Consider the following 13,065-nt stretch of genomic DNA (forward strand, 5'->3'; position numbering starts at 1 on the left):
ACGATGGACAGTTTCTTTTGAGATACTATACGGAACAAGGCACCGAGCGTCCTAAAGTGACTTTGAACGGAGCTAAAATCATTTTCATGCAAGTGGGACAAGTACAGTTTAAAGATTCGATGAGCTATTTGGCCATGCCTTTGAGCCGAATGCCTAAAACGTTTGGAATGACAGAAATGGCTAAAGGGTACTTTCCACACTTTTTCAATACGGAAGCCAATCAACACGCCGTTCTACCCCATTTACCTGAGGCTCACTATTACGACCCCGACAACATGCGTACCGAACAACGAGAAGCTTTCTACGCTTGGTACCAGGCTCACGCCTCGGACCCTTTCGACTTTCAGGAAGAAATGCTAAAGTATTGTCGTTCCGACGTGGACATTTTACGGCGTTGCTGTGGAAAATTTCGAGAACTGTTCATGGAACACGGAGGGGTCGATCCTTTGAAAGAAGCTTGCACCATTGACAAAGCGTGTTCCTTAGTGTATCGACAACGATTCATGCCTGAAAACACCGTAGCTGTCATCAGCCCTCAAACGACCCACTATGTCAAACGTCAATACTCGGTCAAAGCCCTACGTTGGTTACATTACTTGTGCGACAAGGAAGACAAATGGATTCAGCATGCCCGTAACGGAGGGGGTGAAAAGACCATCGGAACGTATTCGGTAGATGGCTGGGACTTAGAAAACCCCAAGATCGTGTACGAGTTTAACGGTTGCTTATTTCACGGATGCCCCGTCTGTTACCCTGATCGTAGCACTAAAAATCAGTTTTTACAACGAACCATGGAAGACTTGTACCAGGACACTTGTCAGCGGCGCCTAAAGTTGGAACAGGAAGGATACCAAGTGGTGGAAATGTGGGAACACGAGTACGATCACCGTATGAAAACCGATCCCGAGTTTAAACGCCTCGTGGAAAGTTACCAGTTCATGGACCCACTGAACCCGAGGGATAGTTTGTACGGAGGAAGGACCAATGCCACCTGTTTGCTGTACCAAGCCGACGAAGAGAAAGGAGAAGAAATCCAATACTTGGACGTGTGTTCGCTGTATCCCTACGTGTGCAGATATTGTCGCTTTCCTGTAGGGCACCCGCAATTGTTAACGGAACACATCGACCTGAAATACATTCGACAATACGAAGGCTTGATCAAGTGTAAAGTTTTGCCTCCCACGAACCTATACCATCCCGTCTTACCTCACCATTGTCAAGGCAAACTGATGTTTCCCTTGTGCCGTACTTGTGCCGAAACGTGCAACCAAGACCAACCTTGTCAGCACACCCAGGAAGAACGTGCCTTGACGGGAACCTGGGTCAGCGTAGAATTGTTCAAAGCTCTGGACATGGGATACCAACTGTTAGAAGTGTACGAAATTTGCCACTTTCCCAAGACACAACAATACCACAAGGGTGATCCCAGTCAGAAAGGCATTTTCGCCGACTACGTGGATGCCTTTTTGAAACTGAAGCAAGAAGCCAGCGGTTATCCTTCCTGGTGTCACACTCCCGAAGACCAAATACAATTCAAAGAGAAATACTATGAACAAGAAGGCATCTCTTTAGACCACATCGAGAAAAACGAAGGCAGGCGATCGTTTGCCAAAGTGATGTTAAATTGCTTGTGGAGTAAAATGGCACAACGACCGTGTTTACCCAAGACGGAGTATTTGACAGAACCTTCCCGCTACTTCCAGATGATTCACGACAAAACCAAATACATGAAACACGTGGACGTCGTTCGAGAGGATTTGATATTGGTCAATTACGAAGAAGATCTGGACTTTGTACAAGACGACCCTTTTGGAAATGTCATCATTGCGGCTTACGTGACAGCCCATGCTCGCTTAAAATTGTACGAAGCTTTAGAACTGTTAGGGGAACGCGTCCTGTACTTTGACACGGACAGTTGCATTTACATTCATCACCCGAGTCAACAGCACCCTAACATCGAAGGAGACCGTTTAGGAGCCTGGACAGACGAGCATCCCGACGGCAAGATTCTAAGTTTCGTCAGTGGCGGTCCCAAAAATTACGGCTACGAATACCGGGACAAACAAGGAGAAGTGCACACGACGTTTAAAGTGAAAGGACTGACTCTGAATTATCGTACCAGTCGTGTGGTGAACTTTGGGGTATTGAAAGAAGCCTTGCAATCGGGAGAGGATGGAAACTTTAAAGTGACCACCTATCAACCGAACAAGATTGTAAGTTTACCCACTCACCACATCGTCAGTCGACCCTTGGAAAAAGTCTATCAAATCGTGTACCAGAAGCGAGTTTGACTTCCCAATCATTTCACCTTACCGTATGGACACGTTGGTATAAAACATTGGTTGTAAGAGGATAGTCACCCGCTAGAAGGATGACTTCGCCACAGCAAGAATCGAGTGAGAAACCCGATGAGAACTCCAAGTTCAAACCCTACCATTTTCCAGTCTTCTTACCTGACTATTGTGATTGTGCCCGTCGATTGGACACGTTTCAGAAATGGCCTACGGATAGGGAAGGATTACCTTCTTCGCATGTTTTAACTAGAACAGGATTTGTCTACTTGGGACCTGAGTCAGGATTGGGATACGAGGTACAGTGTTTCGCTTGCGGACTGAAGTTACGAATGGATCTATGTATCTATAAAGATTCAGCTATTCTGGAACATACTCGATGGTCTCCGCACTGCCCTTACCTTTCTATGGCCTTTCCACCCATCACACTACGGTACAATGTTGACGGTACCTTAGAGACGGTACCTTCCAGAACAAGACATATAAAACATAAAAAAGGAAAGATGTACAAGCTGGAGACTGCATTGCGACTAGTATAAAAAGGGGCTATGGTCAAGATCGATAGTTCATTGTGACTACCAAGACCGAGCGAACAAGACGAATACTTTCAGAGAAACACAAAACAAGTTGTTTAGAAAGGCACAATTCAAGTGTGAGGCTTCGGAAGTGGAATGCGATTGTGAGCCTTGCGATGGGTACGATGCTCTACGTTGTGATCTTAGCGATGCCGTAAAGCATCATGGGAACTTTGTTCTCACTACCCCTATCATGGAAAGTGATGCTGTGCGTGTCAAACCTGAGGGATGCAAAAGTGATGCCGCTTGTCCTCTTAGACATTTTACTGGGTTTCGTTTTAAAGCGGAATGTTCACCTTCACGTCTACCCCCTTACGGATGTCATCCAGCCCTGAGCAAACTCCTGTTCATGTCACCCAACCCTCATCGAAACGAACCTGTGAAAGACGAATATTCGTTTCCTGTGCGTTTGTCGGAATACTGTGACTTTGAAAATCGTCTTCAATCGTTCAAAGGAAAATGGCCAAAGTATCTGGGAGGCCCGACCCCCGAAGAATTAGCCAGAGCCGGATTTTTCTACTTGGGCGAAGGAGATAAAGTCAAGTGCTTCAGTTGCGGTGTGTCACTTCACCACTGGGAACCGCAAGATTCGGCCTACGTAGAACATGCTCGATGGTCACCGAATTGTCATTACTTACCCTTAGTGGGACCGAGACACTAAAGTAACTTACCATAATCTGTTCATGGATACTTTACACGAGAACATTCGTGCTTTGCCTGTGGAGTTGAGAGAACGCATTTACCGAGAGCTGGTCAAAATACAAGTGAAACGTAAAGAACAATTGCATCCGTTACGTCACCGGTGTTTGAACCACTGGTACCTGAATGCTATACAAGGACTGATTGAGTTGAAAGTGTTCCATTGGACAGACATTGATCAACGATCCCCTGGTTTTAAAAAGGAATGGTTTGGTATGGACGATTCTATCTACTACATTGTAAACGTACTGCATCGAATTCCAGAGGAAGAGTTAACGAATTACCAACATCTTGTACACAATGTCGACTTGGTGAAAGAGGAAACTTCTGAACGAATTGTAACGTGTAAATTGGTAACTAAACGATTTAGATTCGACAATGAATTAAAACCATGTCTGTGCAAACAGTACATGTCTTGTGTCAGACAAAAGAGGATTTAGCATGACCTATTCATGGATACTTTACAAGAGAACATTCGTGCTTTGCCTGTGGAGTTGAGAGAACGCATTTACCGAGAGCTGCTCAAAATACAAGTCAAACGTAAAGAACAGTTGCATCCGTTACGTCACCAGATCTTTAACCACTGGTACCTGAATGGTATAAGAGAACTGATTCGTCAGAAATTGTTTCAGTGGTCAGACCTTGTTCAATACTTCAAAGCCCCCGATCATCCACGTGTTGATCATTTTGGTTACTTCGAGATTCATCTAGTACAAGACATTGAGGAAGACAAGGTAAAGGATTACCGACATATTTTACGTGGAATCTACTTAGCGGAAGAGGAAACTTCTAAACGAAGTCTGCCGTTTCGGTTACAGTATGCAACATTTAAATTCCCCACTGGAGAACGAAGATGTCTGGCTAGAAAGTACGTGTATTGTTTCCGAAACAAAGAGACTATAAAAACAGGCTGCCATGCCACGACTTTTATCGTATGTAATCCAACAGATTCCGTGGAAGGAACTCAATGACCATATTCAAACCGTGGATCATTACCTTCGATTATTACAAGAACTGTATCCATTCAATTTGGGTCGACAAGTGGTGTGTGTCTTAGTGACTTGTTTTCTGGGATTTCGTTTACCAGCCGATTCTTTGTGGACTCTTTACGATCAGTACTTACCACCTCAATGGCCTTAAATGGTCACGAAAGACTCCTTTTGCTCAAAGCCTTGCGTTTTCATCTGGATACTTCTCGACCTCAACAGGAAAAAAAGATTCGTCAACCTTTAGCTACCCAAGACGTGTATGACGATGTGTGTGTAGCTTGTGACTTACATCCCCATTGGACAGATGTCCGTGCCTGGAAAAAGGGGGCTTTTGAGGCTTGGACCCAAGAAGTGGCCCAGTATGCACGAGAGTTATTCAAGGAAAAAAGTTACTTTTCAACCTGTGTTAGTGACGGTGCCAGAAGAACCCGTCACCCAGGACGGGACTGTCTGGGACAGGCCTGAAAGACCCTTTCGGGAGGACACTTGTGTGACCTTACCCCCTACTATAGAACTGGTTAGAACATTACCCAAAACATGTTGTACAGACACTTGTGTTTATTGCACGTTAATGGTTATCATGTGCCTTTTATCCTTGTACTTAAGCCTTTGGCTTTTATGTATTTTTGTCTTTCGTATTCATGTTTGAAACATTCAATAAACGTGTTCTGAAAAAAGTATATAAACTCTTGTCTTGTTTGTTTTCGTGTCACAAGTGACATTTCTCACACTATGGCTACCTCTGCTGTCTCTGCTCCCTCTTCCTCTACTGTCAAAGTCATCGACGAACACTTAGATCTTGCCAGTTGGGAGGCTTTGTATCTTCGCCATCCCTTTAACATGCTAATTGCTGGACCTAGCGGTTCAGGCAAAACCGAATTCGTCAAACGTTTGATCGAACATAAACATCATTTGATCGATCGGCCACCTCAGTGAATCGTGTGGTGTTACAAAGAGTGGCAATCGGCGTACAGCCTCTTGCAAGAAAGTCAAGGCGATTCCATCGTGTTTGTGGAAGGCATTCCTAAAGAAGACGACGGCATCGTCTCTGACTCCAGTCAAACCCATTTGGTCATTTTTGACGACATGTTAGGAGAAGACGAAGAAGAAATTAAACTGTGGTTCACGCGCAAAGGGCATCACCGTAATGCCAGTGTCGTTTAGATCACTCAAAATTTGTTTCAACAAAGTAAAGCCCATCGCACCATCAGTCTCAATGCGCATTACGTGGTCTTGTTTAAAAGCCCTCGAGATAAATCGCAAGTGCAAGTCTTAGCCAAACAGTTAGGAACGCCTTGGCTGACTCAGGCGTACGACGATGCCACTCAAACACCACACGCCTATTTACTCGTCGATTTGAAACCTACAACCCCCGAGGATTTGCGATTTCGTACCCACTTGTTTCACCACTGGTGCCAAGACGGAGGGCCTGTCCTGTACACGTCTCCGTCCTCGACTTAATTTCACTCCCCATAAAAAATCTATAAAAACCTCAGACCCTTTTTCGTCTGTCTCACACAACGTCAACATGACGTCCCTTCAGTCGCATCTTCCCGTCAAATTGATTCGTGCCTTGTATGGCATCAGTCGAGAAAAAAATCCACAAATACGAGCTCGTGTCTTAGAAGCTAGTCTCAAAGAAGTCTTACGATGGTTCACGGTGACGGCACGTCAAATACTCCAAGGAATCATTCAGATTCCTCATCAAACCAAACGCTTTTTCGATCGAAACAAAGTCGCTTTGGTCCAACTGGCCGATCCCCGCATCGACACTCAAACCAAAAAACAAATCATTTTGAAACCTGGAGGGAGCGGTACTCTAGGAGGGGTCATCATTCGCTCTCTCTTAAGATGGGATCCTAATGCCCCAAAAGTTATACCCAAGAAAAAAGTCCAACGAAGCTCCAAGAAGAAAAAGAAAAAGACCAGGTCCCCAAGGAGAACTTCTCCAGTGGCAGGACCCTCCTCTTACCAGACACCACCCCGGAAAAAGAAAAGAAGCCCCCAGAAAAAGAAACAGAGAAAAAGTCCCCAGAAAAAGAAAAGTCCACAGAAGAAAACTAGTCGCAAGAGAGGCACTTCGGCCAGGACGCAACCTTACACTCGCAAACCACGACCTGCCACGGCAGTGACTGCGTCTCCGGCATCCTCACGTTCATCGACTCCTCCGTTGATGACACCAAGAACTGAAGAGTACTTGGAGACGTTGATCACACCAAGAACTTCTCCGTTATTGACCCCAAAAAGAACTTCCCCAGTGGCAGGACCCTCCAATTTAGCGGCAGTGGCTGCTGCTCACAAAGTACCTTCTCCCAAAATCAAAGTCCAAGAAAGATCGGGCATGTTACAAAGTTTACTGGATTTGTCCAAGCAAGACCTGGCTCGATTTAGTCCGTTGCGTGCCCCTGCACGACGTGTCATGCCTGTCCTCAAACTAATACGACGTAAAGACAATCAGTGGCGACGCGTTCCAGTATAAAAAAGGTGTGTGACCAAGTAAGGTATCAGTGTTTTTTGGTTTTTTGGTGCTCCTGAAGACTCAAAGATGTCACCCTCCAGAAAACCCCAAGGAAAGAAAAGGAAAGGACTACCACCACGTTTAGTCAAACATGGGGACATGTTATCTGTCCTGTCCAAAGCTTCTCCACCTCTACGAAAAAAACTCATTCAATCGGCCTCCAAAGAGGTCATCTATACCGTGTGCGAATGTTGTTTGAACGTTTTGAAACGCACGATCCCTTTGTCCAAACACCAGAAACAATGCTTAAGCAAGCATCGTCACGTTCTTCGCCAAATGGTTCAAAAGAAAATTCCCATTCGTCAAAAGAAGAAGATGTTGGTTCAACGTGGAGGCATTTTACCCCTCTTGTTAGGCCCCATACTGAAAGGAGTGTTGGGAACCATGTTGGGAGGACTGGTGGGAGCAAGATAAAAAGGCCCTCGGAAGTCCCAAGATCTCAGAATCGACCCCTGACAACCCCATGGAAGGACGAAAACTAGCTTTAGTGCCTTACAAACGATGGATGGAATACCATCGGTGGCAAGAACAACGCACGCCGCATTTACCTCCCAATCCCAATTTGAGCGAAATGTCCCAGTTACAACACGAATTGCAGTCCTTGATGGATCGCCAAGATTTGTCCGAAACAGAAAAATCGCAAAAGTACGGTCAACTCTTGCAACGACTGCAACTCTTTCACCAGAAAGCTTTAGACGAAACAGCTTTACCCACTCTGAAAGATTTTAAGACCTTGATGAAAAGTCCAGCACCATCATCATTACCACCACCACCACCACCACTACTACCATCCCCAGGGGTCACCAGAGATGCTACCCCACGAAGGCCTGAGGAAGAAGAGATGCGAGAAGTGTTTCAAACACCGTCAGCAGCTCCTATTTCGAGTAAGATTGCAGCATTCTTGTTGACCCCGTCCCCCACACCCCAAAGAGAAGAAATGAAAGCTTGGGTTAAAAAGATGATGTCCACTCCTCCTTCGACAGAAGTGAAAAAGAAAGAAGGGAAACCAGAAGTGAAAAAAGAAAAGAAGACCAAAGCCATTCCATTGCCACCTCCACCACCAATACCTTCGACTTCTACTCCCGTAGCCCATCGGACACGTAAATCCGTTTCTAAACCACCCTTTCGACCCACCCAAAGTAGCATCACCGAAGAGTGGGTGACTTATTAACACACCAACCAACACAAAAGAAATGGAAAAAGTCTTAGCCAGCATTTACTACAATCCCTCCCATCCTGCAGGTTACGCAGGAGTTCAAAAATTGTATCGTGCTGCCAAAAGTCGACTGAAAAGTCTCCGTTTATCTCAAGTGCAACGATGGTTACAAGAACAAGCTACCTACACTTTACACAAACCCATTCGACGCAAGTTTGCCAGGAGTCGCACCCGAGTGGAAGGCATCGATCATCAATGGCAAGCCGATTTAGCCGATGTCTCTCATTTGGCCAGCTACAATCGTGGCTACAAATATTTGTTTTGTGTCATCGACGTCTTTTCCAAATTTGCCTGGGTCGTACCCTTGACTTCCAAATCCAGCAGCGAGTTAGTGCGAGCCCTGCAACGGGTGCTGAAACAAAGTGGCCGTCACCCTCTTCGATGGCAAACGGACAAAGGCACCGAATTTCTGAATCACGCTTTCCAAAAAGAATTAAAGAAACGTGACATTCATTTTTTTACCACCGAGAATCCCGAAACCAAAGCCAGCATCGTGGAACGTTTTCAACGCACTTTGAAAGAACGCATGTGGAAATATTTTACGCATCACCACACTCTGAAGTACATCGACATCTTACCGCACCTGGTGCAAGCGTACAACCAATCTTACCATCGAAGCATCAGACGTGCCCCGCAAGAAGTGACTCCCGACAACGAAGTGCTGGTGTTTGAGCGTCTGTTTGGTACGTACCCGACGAGGGCTGTACCCAAAAAAAGTGGAGAGTTGGTCGTAGGAGATTGGGTGCGCATTGGCAAAACCAAACGCACTTTCGACAAAGGTTACTTACCTAACTGGACGACCGAATTGTTTCGTGTCACTGGACGAGTGCATGGCCGTCATCCTGCCGTCTATAAATTGGAAGACATGAACGGAGAAGTGCTCAAAGGAACATTTTATTTGCCCGAGTTACAACGTGTGACCAAAAAAGAAGACGACGTGTACGACATCGAAAGCATTCTCGAACGCAGAACCCGTAAAGTGGGCAAACGACGTGTCAAAGAAGTCAAAGTACGTTGGAAAGGATATCCACCCAGTTTTGATTCTTGGATCGACGCTTCGCAAGTCATCGACTATAAAAAGAAGTGACCATCATGCCCTTTCACACAGACGCAGCTACGTCAACCACTCCTCCTTCACCTAGTTCTTCTGTGCAAGATTTACAAAAACAACCCTTGTGGGTGTGGTGTGGAGAACGTGTGCCTAAAACGCAAATCGTCTTTTTCTGCCAAATCTTCGTGGTGTATTGTGTCATCGGGGCAGCCATTGCCAATTTGAGTTTGCAACAAAGAGACAAACAGTTGTGGACCATTTTGTTGAGCAGTTGCATCGGTTACCTGCTTCCCAATCCCTCTCTGAAATTCTCTTCCAACGGGAACCACGGGAACCTTGTGTCCAGTGCCAGTGTCAGTCACCACTCCAACAACAACCACAACCAGAACCCCATTTTGGGCGGAGACACGCCTCTGACGCCCAGTAACCCCTCGGACAGCCACAGAACTCAGGAATTATGAGTCACCAAAACCAATTTTACTTAACCTTACCCAGTGACAGTTCCATGGAGGTGTTTCCCCACAACACGTTGTGCTGTTACACGGCCAAATTACCTCAAGCCATCCCCTTAGATCACGAAGCCCATTGGGAAGTGGCTTTAGTAGAAATGATTCACCCAACACAAATCCAAAACATCACTGAAAAGCAAAACACTTTTGAGGTTGAAATCCTGAACCAACAATCACAAAACAACATGAATGACATCGGGTTTTCAGGCGACATAAGACCAGCCAGCAATCCAGCCTTCAGTATCTACACCTTGAAAATTCCGGCAGAGTTTTATTTTAGTGGCCAACATTTGGTGGACACTATTGCGGACAGGTTCGAGTTAGCCTTTGGCAAAGCCCTGAACAAACTAACTAAACGTGTCACCCTGGAGTACCATAAAGTGGCTCGTCGCTTACTGATGAAATTTCCGGATACCCAAACGTTGTCCTTCAGGTTCAATGGTAGTTTGTTTGAAATTTTGGGTGGACATCCAACAATGGTCGCAAACAATTGGAGCCCCAAGATCAACAGTAATATGGATTTTTACAGAGCTTTTGGAAAACCGGTAGAACTGAACCAAGGACTGAATTTGATGTTTGTGTTCTCCGATGTAGTGGAGTACAACGTGGTGGGACACACCTCTGTTCCGTTACTGCGTGTCATTCCTTTCAAAGTGGATAGTACCACAACCAGTGACCAGGAAGGTGGAAACACCTATCACGTCCACCGGGAATTTGTCCATCCTCATTATTTGCCGGTCAGCAAGTCGTATTTGGACACGGTCAACATTGCTATAAAAGGAGATTTGGGACAAAATATTTCATTCACCAAAGGAAAAGTCACGGTGAAACTCCATTTTCGAAAACGGTTCTCTCACGATTCGTAAGTCATGTATCCAGTGTACCGAGGGGTTGCTGGACAGCGAGGACACGGTTTAGGAGACATGTTAAAATCGGCCTTTCGTTCGGTGGCTCCGGTGTTGAAACCGATGGTGACACGCGGATTGCACACCTTGAAAGATGCGGCACTGACGCAAGGCAAAGAATTTCTCCAAAATGTCATCGTCGACAAACAAAACCCTAAAGAAGCCTTCATGAGGGCAGGCAAAAATGTCTTGTTACAAACGGGCAAAGACCTTTTGGGCCGACGAGACACACCTATAAATGCCCTGCACGCTACCGAGTCAGGCATTCAGCAAGGACAAGGCAGAAAGAGACGACGAAGAAAACACCCTTTCACCAGACTTCAAGCTAGAAAGGCCAAGAAAAGAAGAACCGTTCGAGACTTAGACGTTTTCGATTATTGAGACACAGAAAAAAAAAATGATGCACCGAGAGTCTTGCGCTTGTTCCAAGTCGGAACTGGATCTGTTTGCCATGCCACCCACCATGATGACCATGCAAGAATCCCAATGGGTGGAATTTCATCCCGTCTCCTCATTGACCGATTCCGCTCCCATCGAGTTTGTCATCAAAGGACAGCCCGAAGATTACATCGATCTCAATAGCAGTTACTTGTACTTGAAAGTCAAAGTTCAAGATAAGGATGGAAATGCTATAGACACTGAGCCAGTAGCTCCCGTCAACAATTTCATGCATTCCTTGTTTAGCGGAGTGGACTTGTACTTGAATAACAAACTAGTCAGTAGCAGCATGGATACTTACCCTTACCGAGCGTACCTGGAAAATCTCTTGACGTACGGAATAGACGCCAAGAACACTCATCTGAATGCCTGTCTGGTACGGGAAGCTGACGATGCAGGCGAATTTGAAACATTCAAAACTGCTGCAGACAAAGACCACAATGCGGGATTTGTAGAACGAAGATACAGAATCAAAGATGGAAAGAGTTTAGAACTGATGGATCGTTTGCATTTGGACATGTGGTTGCAAGAAAAGTATTTGCTGAACGGGGTGGATGTCCGCCTGAGACTGAATCGGAGCAGTACCGCTTTCCATTTAATAGCTGATAGTGACGATAATTACAAAACCAAAATCCAAGAAGCCAGACTCTACGTACGCCGTGTGGAAGTGTTACCTAAAGTGGGAAACGACATCAGTCAGACGTTGAGCAGAACGACCGCCAAGTATCCGATCCGACACGTAGAAGTGAAAACCTTCACCATTCCTAGGGGACAGCGATCCATGATCGAAGATCATCTGTTCCAAGGACAGCTACCCAAACGTTTGATCCTTGGTATCGTCGAGAATACAGCCTTCAACGGAGCTATCGATAAAAATCCTTTCTACTTTCGACACTTTGGCGTGTCCAAGATCGAAGTCAGTCGCGATGGCAAGACCTTGTGTACCCGACCTTTCGAGCCTAACTTTGACAAGAAGAATTACTTGAGATCGTACTTGTCCCTCTACGAAGCCACAGGACAGTTAGGAACCAACACCAGTCACGGCATTACGTACGACGATTACGCAGGAGGCTACGCTTTGTGGGCTTTCGATTTCACTCCAGACCAAGGCAGCGACGAGGGACATTTCCACCCTATAAAATCTGGCCAGATTCGTGTGGAAATTCAGTTTGGAAACCGAGTCCCTGATGAAACGGTGAACGTCATCCTGTATGCCGAATTTGATAATACGATAGAAATCAACAGTTTGAGAGAAGTCATTCTAGACTATTAGAAGCCATGGAAGACTGTTATCCCTCTTTACCTAGTAGAGAAACTTTGGAGATGGAATGTGAGGAGACCGTGGAAGGAGAATCCCAAGACAAAGACGACGAAGTTTTGATGAAGTCAAGATGGCCAGAACAAGAAGCCCATTTAGTCTGCTGTTTTGCCAAACACTTGGTCGAAAAAATGACGGAATTGATCAAGAAAGAGTGCTATGGATGTCAAAACGATCATCCCAGTCAAATTCAACACGACAAATGCCTGATGTTGAGTCAAGAAGAAAAATTGGACGAGTACCTGGACGAAGCCTGGAGTCTCATCTCGGACGAAGACGTGTGGCATCAGTGGTATAAAGACTTGCGTGAACATTCTTGTCCACCATTAACCACTCAAGAGATCGATCGTATCGAAGCTCTCGTGAATCAGAGTGAGGAGACGAAACGAAGAAACGGTTATTTGTCAGACATTTTCAAGCAAAAAGTCAGGATCGAATTGATGACATATTATTACCTGTGAAGAAGAAGAAGAAAAAAACCACACACAAATGGATACCTGGGAACTTTATTACCTTTTGAACCACAGTTCGTATACGGCTTCTTGGAATCCTGTCG

Source organism: Sinohyriopsis cumingii, chromosome 9 (genome assembly GCF_028554795.1).
Source record: "Sinohyriopsis cumingii isolate HCF-2022 chromosome 9, ASM2855479v2, whole genome shotgun sequence".
NCBI lineage: Eukaryota > Metazoa > Mollusca > Bivalvia > Unionida > Unionidae > Sinohyriopsis > Sinohyriopsis cumingii.